Source organism: Pinus tabuliformis, chromosome 6, assembly GCF_031772625.1.
Source record: "Pinus tabuliformis cultivar Carrire ecotype Pingquan chromosome 6, CPIR1, whole genome shotgun sequence".
Lineage (NCBI taxonomy): Eukaryota > Viridiplantae > Streptophyta > Pinopsida > Pinales > Pinaceae > Pinus > Pinus tabuliformis.
This window is the reverse complement of record NC_142292.1, coordinates 263,568,642-263,588,843: the sequence shown is the minus strand read 5'-3', so window position 1 is coordinate 263,588,843 and position 20,202 is coordinate 263,568,642. Positions and strand designations below refer to the sequence as shown.

Here is a 20,202-nt window from a genome sequence, read left to right as displayed (position 1 = left end):
GACACAAGATGTAGGCACTCAACCAGTGAAAAACCCCTTCAAGGGGAAAACCCAGTGCAACACTTCCACTAGTAGATTCAAATCAAGATGAGACAATCCAAGACCATTTAGACCTAGACAAAGACCTTCTCCAATCACCAAGTCGGCCCTTCCTTCCAATAGATGATGTCTGTCAAAGTATCTAAGTGAAAGCTTCCTAGTAGCATCTACAATCCATAATTTTGGCCCCCAACAACAGATTTTCGTCCCCTGGCTACAAAATTTCAAACCTGCAGTAAATTCAAAATTTTGACCCCAACAACTGCCCAAAAACTTCGCACGTGTGAGAGATATATAGCCCAAGAACTCGTTTTAGGTCTTACAAGCTTCTTTTGTCCTTCTCCAACTACTTCGCTCTCTTTTTTTCTTCTCTTCATTGTAGATCGTACTTGTTGAGTGAGTGTGACAAATAGGTCGAACTACCTCTCTCTATATAGCCTTTCTGTTGGGTCAAATTGCCCTAATGTAGGCCGACTTCATGGGGACATGGCCGACTTGGTACGGAGGTGAAAAATAACATTTTTGACTTAAAAATAATTCTTTTTACATGATACAAAAGCCCAAGAAGGGCCTAATAAAAATGACAATGAATCTATTGCCTTAAGAGAAACCCTAGAAGCCTTCAATAGAGGCTTTGACCTAGAAAACATTGACCCAAGCATGAAACCCATGCTTTAATAAGTCATTTTCTTTAATAATAAAATATATTTTGACAAGTACAATTATGGAGACTGATACTAGTTACATTCTTCAATATAGAGAGGAAGAGCACTTTAGGTTGCACCTTCAGTGTTGGGTCAACAACTATTTCTTAGTTCAAAAGGAAGCAGAGATCAGTGGCATTGAGCTCAACTAAGGCCGAGTACATGGCTACTAGCCTCACATCCTGTGAAGCTATCTCATTGAGGAAGCTACTTGTTGCGTTGTCCAGTCGAGTTAGAACCTATAGTGATTCACTATGACAATTGGAGTTACATTAAGCTCTTTGAAAATCCATTGTTTCATGACCACTCAAAGCACATCGAGATCAAGTACCACCATATCAAAGATTGTCTTCAGAGGGGTACAGTCAAACTTCAGTACATGCCTACAAAGGAGAAAACAACATATATCTTGACCAAAGCACTACCTAGAGGGATATTTATCCACTTCAGAGATAAATTGGGCATAATAAAAAATACCTTCCTCTCTAAGAGGGAGTGTTGATTGGAGTTAGACAACAAGGGTTTTGTCTAGTCTATGATTGTTGAAATTTTGATGTTCTATGCTGAAATAATTATTTATTCCAAAAACTTATTTCTGCTGCAATATTATTTTGGCAATTGTCGATAAAACATAAACCAAATGCACAATAGAAGACATCCAAGAACAAAATGGCACACATATAATTTAGGTCCAATGACCAAGGCAAAAGCCACAAGGGGAAAACCCAACCAAATTCTTCTTCTATTATATATCAATTGCTCAGCAGAGATACAAAGTACAATGAGAGATCAAGAGAATGGGTAAGTTCACCCAAATCTAAACAGGTTGTAGCATGAAGATCACTAGTAGCAGCAGTAGATGCAAACACTAAATTAACCATTCCTTCAGCTGAATCAACACTCAAACACAAAAGCACTAAATCAACCTTGGCTCACCACATTCTGCTCTTTCTCTCCAAGCCTCTCTCTCTCACAATCTTCTTCAATTTTCTCCAACTTTCTCTCTCAAGTTCAAATTCTTCTTTCACAATGCACAAGTAGTAGTAGAAGGTGAGAATACATGAGACACATATATAGGAGGAGAAATGAATTCTTGTCATAAAGGAGGAGCAATACACATGCCTTGAGGAAGAGTAACATATGCGCATTTAAGGGAGTGTAACTCATGCCATTAAGGAGAGAAACACATGCCTTAGTAACTTATGCCATTACAGGGAGTTATGCATGTCTTAGTAACTTATGTCATTAAGACAGGTATGCATGCCTTAGTTAAGGAGAGTGGAACATTTGCAGTAAGGAGAGGGTAAGAGGAATCTTTTATGACATGCCTTTAATGAATGTAAGAGGAATATGCCATTTCTTTAATGAGTGCGTAAGAGTGTAAGGTATCATTAAGAGAGAGAGTTATGTAGTGTCATGTGAATCATCAAGGAGACACGTGTGAAGTGATTAAGGTGATGAAGGTAAGGTGACTTGTAATTTCTTTTAATAATAATATTGATGATTAAGTCGAGATTGAACTATTAGGATTGATTTATGATAAGTTAAGTGATTTTCCTTCAACTATACTTGATTACCAATTGATGCAAGATGATTTACTATTTACGGAAGGTCATATTTGATATGTTAGACACGACTTTCTATTTTTATAAAGTCACTCCAAAATTGTCAGAACCGATATTTTATTGAAGGAAATTCATCCCTAAGCTACCAATTTTCAACGCTCCCTCTCAACTAGGGAGGAATTTCTTTCTACAACAAAGATCTCTGCTTTCTCTGCCCGTCTCTGTTCATCTCTACTCTGGAACAATGTTGTCTCAATCTAATGAAAAAGAATCATCATATGGAAAATTCATCTATCATCCTATATCCACTGATCTTCCCACGTTGACACAGACTTGGGGAGATTAACACTTGTCACCACATGACAAGGATCATGCAAAACCAAGCTTTATCATAAGAATCAACTGGTAGAACACCTGCATCCACAAACTTTGGGGGGTTACCACTTGTCAACACATGACAAGGATCATGCAAAACCAAGTTTTACCACACCCATTCGCCAGATGGGTGGCAATCCCAACAAGCCCAACTTGTGGGTAGGATGCATACTTGGGTATACCCTTGGCAAGTCTCAAACTTGATGGTAGGGGGGGATTGCCACTTGTCAACACATGACAATGATTGTGCATAACCTACAGTGAAGAGTTACTTCAACCCCAGTAGCTCTCCAAGCACCATTCCCAACTTGTGTGCTCAACAAGAGGGAAGAGCATAGTTCAGTATTCTCGATCATCCATGATCGCCCCCACCAAGAAGGGTCACATCTGTCAATCCAAGTTGCTCTTTGAATACCAAGAAATTCCCTTTCGGCAAAGGCTTGGTAAGTATGTCAACTATTTGACCATTAATTTCAATATGATAGAGTCACTGCTCCTCTCTACACCATATCCCGGATATAGTGATATTTCATCTCAATGCGTTTGGGTCATGGAACACGGGATTCCTTGCAAGTCAAATCCCACTCTTATTGTCACAGTAATTTACTATTGTATCTAGGACATGCTCAAACAACTCTCCAAAGAGCTTCCTCAACCATACTGCCTCACAACTAGCCATGCTAGCAGCAATCTATTCGGCTTCAGCCATGCTAAGGGTTGTAGACCTTTTTTTTTGCTCATCCAAGATATCATGGCAGATCCTAAGCTAAAGCAACATCCAAATTGCTCTTTCTGTCAACAGAGTTGTTAAATTTTGCAATTTTGAAATCAAATATCTTAGATCTTCAACCTTTAAGTGCAGACAATAACCAATAGCCATATAGAAGACAGTCAATGAACAATAAGACAACTGATTTGATGAAAGACCAGGGAAAAACCTCACTGTGGGGGAAAACCCTTTACGGATATTATTCTATTAGATATTCATCAAATGTTTAGCAGAGATACATAAGAAAAGTACAAAACCGTTTTCTCAATGACAACAACATTACCCCTTTTCAAACTAGGAAAGATCTTCTTAAGTGTGAGATCTGATCACAAATCTACAATAACAAATTCTTCAATCCTTCAACAAAAGATTACAAGTGCAAATAGGAGATCTACAATAGGTCTGCCAACATATGACAAATAAACCTCAATGCAAGTTAAAAAAAACAAGCCTTTAGTGTGAAGTGAACTAGCCACAAATATGAGAAAAATATCTTCCAAAGATTGTGCTTCAAGATGAGTGTTAATGAATTGAAAATCAACTTCAGAATTGCAAGTGCAAGAAGAATGTTAGCTTTCACGATGAGATATACAAGTCTCTAGATGCGTGCTAGAAATCCAAGATAATACGCCTTCACAATAAGATGATCTAGCAATAAATAATAAGTAAATATCCTCCAGGGGCGAGAGGATGAGACTTGTAATACGAGATCTACAAAAATTGATACAAGGGAGATCTGCCACCAATGATAATACAAGATAGAGATCTTGCCAATAATACGAAATTTTCCAAACAATAATGCAAGAAAGAAATTTCCAGAAAGACGAGAGAGAAATCTCCACTAGATCTGCCAATGATGATAAGAGATTTGCCACTGATAATCAGAGATCTACTACTGATAATAAGATATCTGCCAATGATGATAAGAGATCTACCACTGATAATCATAGATCTACATATCCACATTAGATCTACTAACAATAAGAGAGATAAATTATTGATGTGAGGGCTTGATCATTAATGTGAGAGCTAAAGTACCAAAGCAAGAGAGAGAGAACTTGATGTATTGCAAATGAAGGCTTATCTTCAATATATATGAATCTTTGAGACAAAATCCCTAACTCAAATTAGGATTTTGGAAGCTCCTAGAGTGATCCATTTTTGCACATGTTGAATTACATCACTTAAGTGATTTTATTTTTCACATGTCAAAATACCTTTATAAAACAATTTTGAAATATTTTTTGCACTTATAAAAATAATTTGCACTTGAGAAATAATTCGCTTCAGGTTGAAAGGGGTTAACTCATAGAGTGTATTTCTAGGGAAATTTATCCCAGCCCAATCAACATCAAAGTAGCCATGTAGTCTCACATCTCTGACAATATATCTCAATCCAAGATTGATGGTCCCATGCAGGTATTTCAGCACATGCTTTGCAGCAATCCAATGTGCACGTAATGGCCTAATCATATATTGGCTCAAAGTATTGACTGCAAAACATATGTCCAGTCTAGTGTTCACTAAGAACATCAGTGCCCCAATGAGTTGTCGATACTCAAAAGGATTTTTCAAATCCGAACATGCAACTTTACCACATAACTTCTTGAAATTCATTTCCACTGGTGTATTCATGGACTTACATTCTGTCATACCAAATATTTCCAGTAGCTTGACGACATATTTTCTTTGAGAAAGAAAAATCTCTCCAGGTATTTGCCATATCTCTAGGCCCAGAAAGTAGTGCATGAAATGAAGATTTTCAATTCAAACCCAGAAGCTAACTCCCTCTTACACTGGAGGATAAGAGGTTCTCCACCTGTTAAGAATAAGTCATCAACATATAATACCAAAATCAAAGACATAGCTTGGAATGTTTTGAAGTAGAGATTTGGATCAACATTGCTTCTAGTAAAACCAAGCTTCATCAAGAAGTTATCAATGTGGGCATACCAAGCTCTTGGGGCTTGCTTCAATCCATAGAGAGCTTTCTTCAGTCTATACACATGAGTTTTCCAGTCATGTACTTCAAAGCCTTGTGGCTTCTCCACAAATACTTATTCTTGTTGGAAAATATAACTATTTTCAGTCTTCATAATTGTCAATATATTCATTATGTATATCTTATGTTACAAGAAAAAAAAGAAAAAAAATGTTATTTTTAAGTATGGGTTTCATGCTATATTTTGTTGGTCAACTAGGTACTCCTAGGGTTTGTCAAGTCAAAAAAATATTTTTCTTGAGTCAAGAGAGTCTTTATCATTTGTATAAGACCCCATTGGGAAAGTTGTAACATGTAAAATATATAATTTTGGAATATAGAAAGTCAAATTTGACCTCCAAGACCAAGTCGGCCCTCCCAAAGGAAGTCAAACCAGTTTGAGGTTATTCAACCTCCACAGATGTGTGTGTATAGAAGCTACTCGACCTCATTTGGACACCCATTCGATCTACAATCATAACAAGTTTGATCTCAAGAAATAAGGAGGATAAAAGGAGAGCAAAAGTCAAAAACAAAGGAGGAAGAAAGCAAAGTCTAAAAGAGAGAAATTTTCCCTAGAAAAGTTCACACGTGCAAGATTTTCATAGTTGCAAGAAGACCGAAGTGGCAGGAGGCCGAGATTTTGTTGTAGAAGGCCGAAGTCTAAAGTTGAACCAGCTTTTGGAAGGATTTGACTTTGTTGACTCAAGGTGACTTTGATTTATTGGAAAGGATAGAAAGCAACGTTGACTTGGTGGTTGGAGGTTTTTACTTTGGTCTTTGTATCTACGATTTCTCATTTGAATTGATAAGAAGAGAAAAAGTTCTTTTGGGTTTTCCACTTTGGAGTGGTTTTGCCTTGGCATGGAGCCTAATTCTTGTGTCTGTTGTCTCTATTGTTTATGTTCTTCATAATTGTTTGATGAAAGACTCTAATAAAGAACATTAAGAAGTTAACTAAAGTTCACGAGCAATTATTAAGATTAAGGGGAATTTTTTGAACAAGCTGCCTTTGTATATTCTCCAACATCGTATCAAAGCTAAGGTGAAAAAGAGAAGGAAGCATAAAAATCATCTTGTTGGCATAAGAAAAGGCTACTAGTCAAAGGGGATCATCTACAAAATGACATAGGGAAGGGCATAAGGAAGAAGAGTTGATCATCCTTAGAAGGATCAAACTCTCATTGAAGGAAGAAAGGTTACTACATCAAGCTCTCATTGAAAGAAGGTCATCCATCTCTCTTGAAAGATCTTTGCTCTCAAGGAACACCTTGAAGGAAGGTTGTTTTATCTTGAAAAGAAATATTAATCTCTCTCTTGGAAGGTTATCAATTTGAAGGCTCATGAGAAGACATCTTTGAAGAAAGCATCAAATAATCCTGGGAACATCTTTATAGGAAGCAACTTGTAGACATTATTGGAAGTCATCATTTGAAGGAAATATTTGAAGTATCTTGAAGATTCTTGACGTCATCATCGAGAAGGATACTTGTTTGACAACTGAGAACCATATTATTCTCCATGTCTCAATCTACAAATCAAATGACTTCGTTTTGAAAGGAAGGAAACAAGCTCGTTGGATCAACAAACTTCCTAGCATGGAAGAAGAGGATTGACTTGATTCTCACACAAAATGAAATCATGGAATATGTACTTGGAGAAGTTACTCAACCAGACAAAGAGAAGACTCAAGAATTAGCAAGATATAAGAAGGGAGAGGTGAGGGCACAAAGGATTCTTATTGAATCCATCAAGGATCATCTTATTCCCTTTGTTGTTGATTTGGGTTCATCTAAAGCAACATATGATAAGTTGATAAAATTATATTCCATAAGTACATCGAGACAAAAGATATCTTTGAGAAATCAACTATATAGGACAAGGATGTCAAAGGATGAAGATATGTCCTCATATCTTATGAGGATATCACAATTGAGGGACCAGTTGCAAGGGCTTGGGGAAGTCATTTTAGATTCAGAGATGACTACTTGTGTTCTAAATGCTTTGCCACCAGAATGGAGCAGTTTTGCAACTAGTGTGAAAATTTTGGCTCTAAGAAATTATTCTGAGCTCAGAAAATTTCGCTACGAAATTTTATTGCAATGACTAGAAATTATTCTTTTAACTGGAAATTAATTAACAGTTTGTTCGTCCATACAAACAATGAATAATTCACTACTACAACCTTCACAAATAAAAATGCAAAAATAAATAGCATTGGAAATTGAGAAAATCAAACACACATACATAAAAATATGACACAATTATTTTTGGACAATTGTCCCTTGAAAAACCCAACTTGGGAAAACTGGTGCAGCAGCTGAGGGTTTTTATTATTATGCAGCAGTGAGAAATTCTGAGTACAATCTGGATGCCAAATATTGGCTATCCTAAAGAGAAAACACTGGCGAAAATATCTAGAGGGAAATTACCCTCACTACAGGCAATTCTGACACTGGACTACCTCTGAAAAGCAAGTCGTCCAACTGGGTCTGTGCAGACCCTGCGTCAACCTGAAGTTGTCTGCCACGTATACTGCCTGAATCGTCTCTAATCAAGCCGTCCTTCCTACTGTTGACTGGGAAAACGCTTCTCTGGCACTCTGGAACCTCTTCCTGACCACTAGAACTGAAAACATCTACCCTCTTCAACAAATAGAATTTCCCTCTAAGACTTCCGCACAACCTCTTGGAGAAACTTCGGCCTCTCTGCAAATGCACTCACTATAGCTGGAAAACTTCCTCCAGCCTCATTGTCCTTTCCCCTCACTGTCTCTGCTTCGATCTCTGGCTTTCCAGCGACTGCTGGTGCTCTCTGGAAATCGAACCACCAAGGAAATCAAACTCCACAAGTGTGTCAAGTATGTTCTCCAAGTGCCCATAAACTTCTTCTTATAATCTTTTGTTGTAGCACCAACGACCAAGATTAAAACTTAATCAAGGGCCAAGATCATATCGAAGTCAATCCATGTGAGTTTCTAGAGAATTCTCACCTTGACTTAACTAATTTTGATTAATTAACCAAGCTTACTAAGTTTAGACTTACGAAACATTAAAAAATAGGTTAATAATCTAATTAAGTCATGTCTAGGTGAAATTTCCAGAAGCGATTTCTGGGTTATGGAGATCTCATGTATTCTAGCCCCTCCACCAAGTTTTGTGACTAGAACACATCTGATGCTACAAAAACTAACAACTAGTATCTACTCAAGAAAAAATACTACTCCATTTGATGAACTATGGGCTCAATGTATCTTGGAAGAAACGGGAATAAAGGAAAAGGATGACATCGAATAACATGAGAAGTCTCAAGCCTTTGTTGTAAATTCTAATAAAAAGAAGGGAAGATTGGAAAGTCCAAAGGAAAACTAGATATATTAAAGATACAATGCTATGGATGCAATGCATATGGACATTTTAAGAGGGTTTGTCCAAATAAGAAAAAAAAGAAAAAGGAAGGAGAGAAGTGAATCTCACATCGCTGAAGAAAAGGAGGAACCTCAAAAGAAGAAGCCGAAAGGAGAGGATCCCAAGGATCTGTGCTATTGAAGAGAACTCCATCTCTATCAGGTTTATGTACAATTTGTCTTTCTTTTATTAGAAAATAGCAATTATAGTAGCATGCATTGTTGCATTCTCTAGAAGAGTTTTACTTTTTGTAACATAATGAAAGGAAGCATGGCATCATAGAAGAAAGCATATCATAAGTAGAGAAATTAGAGTCTACATGATCAATTTGCTTTGGAAGAAGTCATCTAGATAACAAGAATGAGAAGTTTTCAACCATCTTGCACATCATAGTTCATTCAAGTATTTTCTAACATAATGTCAGAGGTAGTCATATTGCAAGAAGAATCATCAAGATCCTACTATAAGAACCATCATTTATGGGCGGTTCTTGGAAGAAGCATTATGACATGAATATTATACTACACCTAATATGGAAACAATAGTCTTGAAGCATGAAGGGATGCAGATGGTCGAGTTGCAGTATGAAAGGCATAATTAAATTCTTCTCCTCTTAAGGTAAATTTATCTTCGATAAGGAAAGAAACAAGCTCATTCAAAGAAAGGATGGCTAGATGATCAAAGGTATGCATGTCTTCAATTATTCTTTTCGAGAAAGGTAGAATTCATGTCTACAAGAAACTTGCAGAAAGAATTGGTCATAAGAATGTTCTCAATAGCATGAGCATGAGAAGGCTTCCATGTAATTGCTTGACACTTGGAAAAAGGAGTTTGACATGATTTGGAATGGTTAAGGATCAAGACTCTTCCACAAGATGACATGACATGATAATATTGATCAATATCAAATATGGTTTCCTGAAGAAAGAAAGAGAATTGATGATACCAACTCCAAGAAAGAAGAAATTGCAACTTGCTAGTTAGTTTGTTCCACGAGAACTTTTGATTAGCATGGAGTAGGATTCTTACAATATGAAAATGGATCATGAAGAAGGATGTTGATCTCAAAGGGAGTAAGTAAACAAAATCTGAAGTATTGACAAAATGCCATCATATTGAGGTAAGTTTAATATTGATGTCTTGGTTTTGGTTATCTAATAGATATATGTTTTTGCTACCTAGAAGGATTTTGCAAAAATGCATAATGGCAGTTGAAGCGAGTATATCTACAATTGTTGGTAGATAAATTGAGTGGATGGTTTTGGTAATCCTTGAAGGATTGAATGGTCAAGATGCTTACATCATCTTGGGGTTAAGAGGTAGCAGTACAAAGAGATAACTCGATGTTCATGTTTTGATGACGTTCACTTTCACATTTAAAGGGAGCTATAACTAAGTTCTACTTTGATTGGCTAAATATAATGCGTTTATTGATGATGACTAATATGAAAGGTTGATCGCCCGAATTCTGTCACAGTTTGGCTCCATTACGTTCAAGAAGATGAAAGCTCAATTTGATGAAGATGCAAAGAAGAAGAGGAGCCTTGTAGCTACTTGAAGATCTCCATGAAGAGCTGGTAATTGAATTGATGAAGACATAATAAAGACTAACTTCCCAAATTGAAAGGAATTTAGAAATCTCCTCTATGATTAAGGAGTAACAAATCTCCTTAAATGTTGAAAAAGGAGCAAGGATCTATTCCCCAATCAAGAGGGAATAACAATCTCATCTCTAGGTTGAGAGGGACTAGTGTTAAATACATCATATTCTCCATGTGTCATGCACTAGACCAAGACTAAAAATTGTAAGTCTTACTGAAGGCACTAGGAAGGACAATGGAGGATTGGATAAGCATATGAGATTGATACTCCTTGATGATAGAGAATCCAAGATAGAAAGTTCGCCGACACTCTTTGAGGATTGGACAGGTATCCAATGTTGAGATTTGTAGCTTGGGAGGTACTCCAAACCCTAGGCTAGTGGGTTTTGGAGGAATGGGCACAAAAAGTGGTCTTGCGGGCTAAGAACCCAAGCACGTGGGATTTGCACCCAAGCTTCTGTGTGTGAAATCGCGAAGAGATTTGGTCACTTGGAACTTGGAGATCGAAGGGCACCCTTAAAGGAACAAGGAGCATTTCGAAGCACTGAAAAAGGCCTTGTACAAATGGAGAAAATAATTTTTGAATCTTGTGTGGACAAATGTGGCACAAGATGAAGGGTCGGCTTGACTTAAAGAAGGCCCAAGGACAGGCTAGTTGCTGCCACATGAACTCATATAAATATGAATGTGAAGAGACCTCATTCTCACACATCCAAGGAACAATGCGTTAATGAAAATATCTATAAATTGGCCGCAAGAGGAAGACTCCAAACGAAGAAGGAAAAAGAGCAAGTTTTTGTGTTTTCCAGGACTGTTTGGAGGGTCAAGTTCCCTAGGCAGGAGGTTGAGTTTGTAGGGAGGAGATATGGGCAGGTAGGTTATGGTTAAGGATTGTTTTGGGGCAGCATTACTATCTGTTTGCAAGTAGCATGTACCTATGGTAATTACAGGGTTCATACCTCTGTTTTGTGGAGGCCAAGAAGCCTAGAAAAGAGCCCAAACTAGGTTGCATACTCAGCAAGAAGAAGTGATTTAGTTGGGACAGTTGTGGAGGTAAACACAAGGATTTACAACATGAGCATAAGGCAAACATGTGCCCTAACCAAGTTTATCATTAGGCCAAAACAATGCACGGTTTTCCAAGGACAGGAGGAGCAGTGAGCAAGTATGTTAGTCTCCTTTTGTTGATGTTGTTTGCTAGGGATGAGGTAGTTCCAAAAGGATTTTGGACAACAACTTTGAGGAAAGTAGTACATCCTAAGAAGCAAATCATCATCAGCTGTTGCACATGTGCCAAAGTCAAGAAGAGCAGCAGGAAGTTGCAAGACAAGTATGTTATCTTCTTGACTTGATGATTTGCTAGAGGATGTTGTTCTAGGATAGAGGTGAAGTAGTCAAAAGCATAGGATTCAGGAGGGTTGTAGTGGCTTGCTCCAAGCCCTAAGTACAACCTCTTGAAGGACAAAGACAATTTTTAGAAGTGGCAGAAGAAGATGAGATTAGGACTGATCCTTGAAGGACAAAGGAAGGAGGTCAAGGGATCATATTACATTAACCCAAGTTCATTGTTGGAGAAGGACTTTTGATAGTGATAGGTGGCAACCCTCCGTGTCCTAAGTGTGTCTTCATCAAGCAACACAAAAAGACATTACTAGGAAGAAAGTCCCTAAGATTTGCGTCCTTGGAGGACTAAGGAGCAGCTAGTGGAAAGAAGTCCCAAAGGTGTTGACTTCTTGAAGGATGAAGAAGTAGCAAGTGGGAAGATGTGAAGACCCAAGGAGTTGAGTCATAGATGGACATTTGATCAGCAAGAGGGAAGATTGGAGCCGATTTCAGTGGCCGAAAGGAGTTTTTTCATTGATAAAGGTAGAGTTGTGTTGCTATAGATCGGCAGACGAAGGACCGGGCAGTTGTATTCAGGTTACGATTGAGAGGAGCTCAGAGAGAGTGCTACATCAGTCAGATGGTCAGTGTATCTTGTTAGGGAAGTTTGGTTGTCATAGTTATTGACACCAAGTCCCAATTGTATATCTTTGTATTAGTAGATGTATGAGGGCTAGTTTTCCTAGCAAGGGAGCCCTAGACAGGTGTATTATAAGTTTGTTAGTATATAAAGTTAGGCAGTTAAAATTGTAAAAGGTTTTCTATATTTGTGCACATGTTGATTTACTGTTATTTATTGTTCCACTATGCGAAGTAGTTTGTTGTGATACTTGGATTGGTAGCATCAATAATTGTAAGATTCTAACCGAGACTCTAGTATCATGGAAAAACAAAATCCAAGACAAGAGTGGTCAAAGAGGACCAATGTTCTTTGAGAATAGGTAACCCAAGATAAGAATATGTCCTAAAAGGACATAGTTTGTGAACATCTGGATGGGGTATGTGCCTTAGAGGTAGTGTGGTGTCTCACGTAAATCCTCCGAGCATATTGCTTTGAAATAATATGAGCTTGTCAATTAAAGACCTTACTATGACGGAAATGTTGGTTATGATGTTGATGACTAAAAGATGGCTTATCAATCCGACTCTTCTTATGAGAACTCTTTAGTTTGGGAATATCCTTGTACCATTTTCACAATTATGAATACCTCCATAATGAAGAGGGAGTGTTGGAAAATGTAACTAGTTTCGGTCTTCATAATTGTCAATGTACTCATGTCATTATGTGTATCATATGTAACAAGAAAAAGAAGAAAAAAAATATTATTTTTAATCATGGGTTTCATGCTCTATTTTGTTGGTCAACTAGGTCAAGCGTGCATTTCATGCTTCTAGTGTTTTTCAAGTCAAAAGAATATTTTTCTCGAGTCAAGAGAGTCTTTATCATTTGTATAAGACCCCATTGGGCAAGTTGTAACATGTAAAAGATATTATTTCTGAATCTAGAAAGTCAAATTTGACCTCCAAGACCAAGTAAGCCCTGCCAAAGGAAGTTGACCTAGTTTGAGGCTATTCGACCTCCACAAATGTGTATATGTAGAAGTTACTTGGCCTCATTTGGACACACATTCAATCTGCAATCATAACAAGTTCGATCTCAAGCAAGGAGCATAAAAGGAGAACATAGGTCAGAGATGAAAGTCAAAAACAAAGGAGGTAGAAAGAAAATTCTAAAAGAGAGAAATTTTCCCTAGAAAATTTCACACATGCAAGAATTTCAGAGTTGCAAGAAGATCGAAGTTGCAAGTCTATTGCAGGAGGCCAAGATTTTGTTGCAGAAGGTTGGGGTCTGAAATTAAACTAGCTTTTGGAAGGATTTGACTTTGTTGACTCAAGGTGACTTTGATTTGTTTGAAATGATAGAAAGGAGGGATGACTTAGTGCTTGGAGGAAATTTTTACTTTGGTCTTTGGGTCTAGGATTTCTCATTTGAATTGATAAGAAGAGAATAACTTATTTTGGGTTTTCCCCTTTGGAGGGGTTTTTCCCTGGCATGGAACCTAATTCTTGTGTCTATTGTCTTTATTGTTTATGCTCTTGGTAATTGTTTGATGAAAGACTCTAATAAAGAACATTAATAAGTTAACTAAAGCTCACAAGCAATTATTAAGATTAAGGAGAATTGTTTGAACAAGCTGCCCTAATAGATTCTCCAACACTTCCTTGAGGAAGCCATGCAAAAAAGCAGTTTTTGCATCCATTTGGTGAAGAGTCCATCCCTGGCTAGCAACTAGAGCCACAATAGATCAAATGGTAGTATATCGGGCAACATGTGAAAAAAACTCATCATAGTCTATTCCCTCTTTCTAAGAGAAATCTCTAGCCACAAATCTAGCTTTATATTTTTCAGTACTATTATTCGCACCATGTTTAGTTCTATACAACCATTTAGAAGTCACAATAGACTTGCCTTTGGATCTTGGAACTACTTCCCTGAACCAGGTGGATATTGGTGGCCACACGACTATTCCACTTGGACCCCACCATTGTTTTGTCAAAGTTTTTTCAGTTTCCTTAATTGTAGCACAATTTACTATTTTTTGCAGTTTTTCGGGTCGTAAACTTTCGGAGCCATTTGAGGCCCTAAAAAACGTTTTTTTTTTTTTTTTGCAATATTCTTTTGGGCGATTTCGTTGGAATCGCATTTTCAATTATAGTCCTCGGAGAGATCTTTCCAACGAGGTATCATGCACGTCAATCGGAGATAATATGACCAAGTTACGACCTCGGGAAGTTCGCTGTACAACTAACCCCAACGGGGCCCATAAACTCTTGGTGTTACATCTCCTCGGGTTAGGGTTTTGGTTGTTTAGGGTCTTCTCTTATTGTTCAATAATAAAAAGGCCCTTGAGCCTCATTGTAACTCAAATCAGATGCATGTGGCCGCCACATATCTTCTCAAAGATAAGCTACCATCGCCCGAGCTAGTCTCATTTCCATTCTGTTTGTAATCATATTTCATTATTTGATATTAATGAAAGGAAGTGTTATTTCTGTTACATCTCTGTATTTATGGTTATATCTGTAATTTTTGCGTTCCTGTTTAAATTTGGATAATTCCCATACATCATTATGTATGATGGACTCATATTCTTTGGCCATTGCATCTTTCTATGGATTTTTTTTATGCAGCGACTGGAAATTATTCTTCTAAATAAAATTTAATTATGTAGTTTATTTTCTATGGCAAACAACGAATAAAATCACAACTGCAATTTTCACCATAAAAATACTACAGACAATAAAATACTGAAGACTGAGAAATTCTAACACACACAAGAATTTTAACACAGTTATTTTTGGACAATTGTCCCTGGAAAAACCCCATGTGGGAAAATTGGTGCAGCAGATGAGGGTTTTATTATTATTCTTCAGCAGCAAATTTGAGTACAATAATTTAGATGCCCAATTGGAAATCTAATCTGAGGAAAATAGTGGCAAAATTATTGTGAGATTTTTCTCACCCCACAACTATTTTCTGCCTCTGAAATTGCCTCCTTAGCCTCTACGCTGAGCTCCTTGTGTAACCCTCTGCAGAGAGCTTACACTGGCCTTCTACAAATTTTGGCCTTCCTTCCTTTGCCTCTTTTGGGGACTGGAAATCTTCCTCCCTAAATATTGATTCCTTCCTCTTCCACCTGCTGCTCACCCTTTGGCTCTATCTTCTCTCCTGAGCTGTTGCTACTGAGAAAATCGAACTGCCTAGGCAACTGAGTATCTGCACTGGTGTGATCTCCATCACCCATCGAATTCCTCTTATAATCCACTATTGGAGCACCAACAACCAAGATTAAAACTTAATCAATGGCTAGGATTATCTCTAGGTCGATCCATGAGAGATTCTAGATGATTCTCACCTTATCTCAATTAATATTGATTAGTTAAACATATTCCCTAAGTTTAGACTTAGGAAATATTTAAAAAATGGTTAATAATCTAATTGAGACACTTCTAGGTGGAATTTCCATAAACGATTTCTAGGTTTTGGATATCTCATGTATTCTAGCCTCTCCACCAAATTTCATGACTAGAACACATCCGATGCTACAAAAACTAACACTCCCTCTTAGTGAGGAATGTGTTCTAGTGCTACTGCACACCCAGTCACTGCATCATCTCTCATCACATTGCTGACGTTTGGCCATACTTCTCACCAACCACTATGCAACTCTGATATACACTGCATTTGTGTTGCTACTGACATTGCCATATTGCTGCCAACATTGCATTTGCACTGCAACTCCCTCTCATTTGTTGCTGCTGCAACTGAGAATCAAACAAGGTAATATGTCCCTGCTACTGAAACGGGTTCTCCACCATACCCATCTATTCTCTAAAATAAACAAACTTAGCTCTCCCTAGAGATTTCTTGACTATATCTGCAACCTGCTCTTCTGTGGGAACATATTGTAGCTAGGTTGCTTCGCATTGTACACAATCTCTCATGAAATAACACCGAATATCGATGTGCTTTGACCTGTCATGAAACACTAGATTCTCAAAGAGCTTTATACAACTCTGATTATCACAGTAGACAATGGTTGCCTCCATCCTCTACCTGAACAAGCTTACTAGCAACTTCCAAAGCCATATAGCTTCACATGTAGTTGTGTTGGTTGCCATATGCTATGTTTCTACAGAGCTTAGTGCTACTGATTTTTGCTTCCTTCTACACCAAGAAACTATCCCTGATCCAACACTGAAGCAATACCTAGTGGTATTTTTCTTGTCCACTGAACTGCCTTCCTAATATGCATTTGTGTACCCACAAATTATAACGTCATCCCCTCGAGTATATTTGAACCCATACTCGACTGTGCCACGAACATGCCTCAGAATATGCCTCGCTGCTGCCCAATGTACCCTCTTTGGCCTTACCATGAACTGACTTAGGCTATTGACTGCGAAGCAGATATCTGGCCTATTGTTGACCAAATATATGAGAGACCCAATAAGTCGTCTATACAAGGTGGGGTCGACATCATTGTCATCTGATGCATTTATCTTCCTCTAGTTGGTGATCATGGGCATAGACATGGGTCTGCAATCACGCATTCTGAACCTCTTTAGAATATCTGTAGTATATCTTCCTTGCCCAAGGAAGATCTCTCCATCCTTCTGCCATATTTCCAATCCTAGGACATAGTGCATCAACCCCAAATCCTTCATGTCAAATTTTGCTGCTAGGTTCCTCTTGTAGTCCACTATGAGCCCTGATGATCCTGTCAAAAAGAGATCATCCACATACAAAACTAAACTAGTGGCTCACCCCCTACCATCAAATAGTAAGGTTGGGATTTGCATCACCCTTGAAGAATCCCATCTGCTGCAAATAGCTGCCAATCCTACCATACCATGCCTTGGGAGCTTGCCTGAGTCTGTATAGAGATTTCTTCAATCTGCACACATGAGTGTGCCTCTCATGAGTCTCAAAGCCATCTGGTTGTTCTATGTACACTTCTTCCTCTATCACCTCATTCAAGAAGGTTGTCTTGTCGTCCATCTGGTGAATCTGCCATCCCATCTGAGCTGTCAGGGACATAACTGACCAGATAGAAGTGTATCTCGAAACTAGGGCGAATGTCTCTTGATAATTTATCCCTTCTTTTTGTGCATACCACTTTTCCATGAACCTAGCCTTGTATTTTTCCACACTATCGTTTGCTGAATATTTTATCTTATAAATCCATCTAGAACTTACAATTGATCTGTATTCTAGCCTTGGCACTACCTCCCAAACATCATTCGTCATGATAGAGCTATACTCTTCTACCATGGTATCTACCCACACTTGATATTGTCCGGCCTCCTGAAAGGTGGAAGGTTCTACAACCTGATCCACCAATGCTTGGTACCTGTCAGGATGTTTGCGCCATCTTTTGTTCGTCCTATGAGTTCCAATAAACTCCTCTACATCTCTCAATGTCTGACGAACCTCTCTACTGGCTCGACTACTAGTCGTGAGAGGTTCAGCCAACTCCTCCTCATTCTGCCTCTGCAGCACCATCTGCTGAGAGTTCCTTGGATTTGCTGCACCTGAGGAAATGTTGGTATTGGTCACAATACTCAATTCTTGTGACTGTCCTCCTGTGTGTCCCACTGGTTGCCCCTGTTTTTGGACCAAATGAGCTTCTACTGACTAATTATGATCACCTATAGGCATCTCATGAGATCCCCTAAGAGTTTAGCCCTCCATGAACTTCCTGTCTCGCCTTACTACAATCTTCCTATTGCTAGGAATGTAGATTCTGTATGCCTTTGAGGTTTCATTGTACCCAACGAAGAACCCATTCTCTGCAGTCTGATCCAGTTCGATACATTTATCATCTGGCACGTGGCAATAATAAACATTGCCAAAAATTCTTGAGTGGCTAACTTCTGGCTTCTTCCCTGTGAAGACTCCTTCTAGTGTTTTCTTCCCTAATGCTCTATGAGGAGTCTCGTTCTGAATATATACTATCGTGTTACATGCTTCTGCCCATAGAAATCTGGTTAGATCCTGGTCATATAACACTCTTTGCGGCTCCAACAATGGTTCTGTTTTTTTGCTCTGCTACACTATTTTTTTGTGGATTATATGGAGTTGTCCATTTTCTCTTGATGCCTTCCTTTGCGCAGAAATATGTGAAGTCTTTATCAATATATTCTCCACCTTAGCATACTTCCCAAGTACGCATCCTCTGCACACATCATCGTGCTCTATGCCAAGTTCTGGAACCCCTGTTACCGTTTCTCTGAGCACCCTAAATGCTCCATGGTGTAGATGTCCCATTCTCCTATGCCATAACTCATTCATCTCCTTCCCACTGTTACTTTCACTACCTATTAGTGCCATTGGAGAATCAATTTGTAACCAGTACAATCTGTTACTTCGAACTCCAATCTGTCTTACCTTTTTCTAGCTTGGGTGTTTGACATACACTTTCTTCCCTACGAAGTGAATATCATACCCCTTATCCTGTAACTGGGATACTGAAATCAAGTTCATACCCAATCCTGGAACATGCAATACATCTGTAGCGTTGCTGCTTGTTCCTGACTCCTCAAAATCTATGGTACCTCTCCCTACTAGAGTACATTTCATTTTGTTTCCCATAGTAATCTGGAAGTCCATCTACTCCTGTTTGTAGCTAGAGAAATATTCTCTAACCTCTGTCATGTGAGTTGATGCTCCACTGTCTATATAGCAGACTCCCTGTGAATTTGATCCTACTAAGCAAGCAAATCCGTCCTCCAATCTAGAAGACAACTCTGAAGTCTCTTGAATGTTACTTTTGTCCATGGTTATGCCGAAGAATTTATAATGTCTTATTCCTCTGTTCCACCCCAACCCTGGCACTGTTCTAGCAAACTGTTGCAAAACCCTTTGTGTCCAACTAGAGATCTGCCCAACGAAGGTACTAGGCTGCTCCCTCTACCTCTGGAATCACTTGATCTGGAGGGACAAAAATTTTCTGCCCCTCAGAAAAATCAGCCTTTCCTCAAGCAACTCGACCCCTTGGCAAAATACTACGCTTCCTTTGGGAATTTCGGCCTGCTGCCCTTGCTGAGCAACGAAATTATTTTACCTTCGTTTTCCTGAGCAATTCGACTCATTAATCTCGTTCTTATACCATGTGAAATTTTGTATCTATCGCAACAACTAGAAATTATTCTTCTAACTGAAAATTTAATTATGTAGTTTATTTGCTACAACAAACAATGAATAAAATCATAACTGCAATTTTCACCATAAAAATATTACGGAAAATAAAATACTGAAAACTAATAAATTATAGCACACACACAAGAATTTTAACACATTTAATTTGGACAATTGTCCCCGAAAAAATCCAAATGTGGGAAAACAGGTGCAACAGATGAGGGTTTTATTATTATTCTTCAACAGAAAATCTGAGTACAATAATCTAGATGCCTAGCTGAAAATCTAATCTGAGGAAAATAACGACAAAATTATCATGAGATTTTTCTCTCACCCCTCAACTATTTTCTGCCTCCCAATTTTCTTCCCTAGCCTCTGTGTTGAGCTCCCTGCGTCACCCTCTGCACAGAGCTTACACTGGCCTTCTACAAATTTTGGCCTTCCTTCCTTTGCCTCTTCCGGGGACTAGAAATCTTCCTTCCGGAATGCTATTTCACTCCTCTTCCACCTGCTACTCACCCTCTGGCTCTATCTTCTTTGCTGAGCTACTGCTATTGACAAAATTGAACTTCCTGGGCAGCTAAGTATCTCCACTGGTGTGATCTCCATCACCACATCGACTTCATCTTATAATCCACTGTTGGAGCACCAATGGCCAAGATTAAAACTTAATCAA

At 38.3% G+C, this 20,202-nt stretch overlaps 1 protein-coding gene across 2 annotated transcripts in view; it reads right to left on the bottom strand.

The window, feature by feature from the left end:
- The window catches only part of LOC149258365 (uncharacterized), a 209,873-nt gene that overhangs the window by 13,466 nt on the left and 176,205 nt on the right, over positions 1–20,202 (bottom strand). The gene's annotated exons all lie outside the window — the stretch shown is intronic.